Genomic DNA, 2168 nt, shown 5'->3' with positions numbered 1-2168 from the left:
ACTGTGAGTGCTTAATGCCAGGGTGAGTTTTACTGCAGTGCATGAAAGCTAGTAAAAAGCTATAGATACCACTGCGTTAGGAAATCAAGCTTTCCCTTGTGAACCATGGATCTCTCTCTGGTCCAGAGCATCTTGAATCCCTTCCCAAACAGCAGAGAGATGCAAAATGCTCTTGGACCAAGGTAGCATTGCATGCAGCCCGATGGCCTTCACCCTCCTTAGAGATGTTTTGTGCCTAGCCCAGTGCATGCACATTCCCCTCTCCCCCCAGGTTACAAAACATCCCCATGAGGCTCATCCACTTAGTCCTCTCACCAAGCTATCACTTCATACCCATCAGTGACTTCTTAGCAGAGTGCAACCAGTATTTCATAACCATTAAGCTCACAGACAGGGAGTTTACTGTATAGCAGTAACAACTTGTTCAGAGATGTGGAATTAGCAAAACTAGGCTAAAAGCACCATCTGATCCTCCTCCCACATCCTTCTGCCAGGAGGATAGCAGGACCTCAGCTCCTCAGCAAGCCCTGGACAGTACAGATAACAACTCACACACTGACTAGCTGTACAGACGTCCCCCAGATTTCCTCTGACCCTCGCTGAAAGGGGAGAACACAGATCTGAAGGGTTTTGAGTTACAAAGGCGCAAGTTAGCTCAGAGAGAGCAGAAGATGGTTCCCAGCTGTGGTGGCGGTGCAGGTGCTTGACATTTCTGGTTTTTGTGTGAGAGTGATAGATAGTTTTAACACTTGCTTGCACACTGGTGCCAACACTGAAGATTGAAAACTAAACACAAAACCTCACAGGACACCGTCCCGGTTCTCCATCACCTTCACACCCCTTCTGCCACCTCAGACTCTACTCTTGCAGCTGACTCTGCAGCAAGGACTAGCAGCCAGTCATCCTCCCCTCCCTAAATGTACACAAAATCCCTTGCAGAACTGGAACTGAAAGGCCACAATATAAAATCCATTGCTCTTTGTAAAATTCTATTGCACTTTGATTTCTGACTGACTTTATACTGTCATTCCCAGTACCTGAATTCTGATTATTATCAGCCTATTGCAGCAATGAGAAACTTGGACTCGGGTTCTCTTCACCTGTTCTTCTCCTTTCAACAGCCACAGGAATGAAAAAGTTTATTCCTCCAGAAGCCCCAGGTTCCCACACATCTCTTTATATCTCATGGTTAATTTTCATAAGATTGCAAACCAAATTTTTTTTACTCATATACACAAAAGGATTCATAGGAGTATTCAACAGAAAAAGGTATTACTCTGTAAAGCTGTTTTCATGTGCAGTGTCCTCAGAACCAAAAGGCTTACCATAAGGCTCTGTTTTGCATGCCATGCAAACTTTTTACATGAGGGCTGTGAGAAGGAGCAGAAGATAAGATTATCTTAAAATTCTTTGCCTTCCATCCATCTAATTAAATATGCAGCAGAGCTGTCTTGGTTCCTAGATGAGATAAACAAGCAATCCTGGACAGACTCATGGCTCATGAAATTCTAAGTGAGTCGGGAAATATTCTTCCACACAACTGTGTATTCTCCAGCAGTGCAATTTAATACAGCAAGAGCAATGAATTGCTTTGAAAAATCTCACTTACCTGCAGAGTCTCAGCCCAAGAGCCCATCCCTCCTCTCCAGAGTCCCCAGGGAGCAGTACTCTCAGGGCTTCAGTTGTCTCCAGGAGGTGAGGCACATCGTCCCCATATCAGGAAATCATCTACCCTAAGGAAATTCAAATGCAAATCCCAAGAAACTAAAAACTCCTTAGCTATTTCTCACCATGGCCAAGTCAAACCAAGGGAACAGTCACAGCATCTTACAGCAAAACCAGACTCAGAAGGTTTCTAAAGAGCTCTGAAAACAAGCAGCAGCGTGAGGCTTTAATCACCTCAGGACACTCGGATTCATTTTTTATAATCTTGAGTGTAATCAATAAAACAAGGCATCTGCTAAAAGAAAGCAGTGACAATGAAGGAGTCTCTCCCCTCTTTCTGTGTAAACTTCAGCTTTGCTTTAAAAAATGAAATCAGGATTCCTCTATCCAGTTAGTGAAAGGTCCTGCATTTTCTACAAATATTAACCTTATTCCTCCAAATTTGCTGCTGTCACCACCATTTGAAAAATCTTACCTAGCAATCATTAAATAAGATAGTGAAC

This window comes from Accipiter gentilis, chromosome 24 (genome assembly GCF_929443795.1).
Source record: "Accipiter gentilis chromosome 24, bAccGen1.1, whole genome shotgun sequence".
In the NCBI taxonomy this organism is placed as follows: domain Eukaryota; kingdom Metazoa; phylum Chordata; class Aves; order Accipitriformes; family Accipitridae; genus Astur; species Astur gentilis.
Note: the sequence above shows the minus strand (reverse complement) of the source record.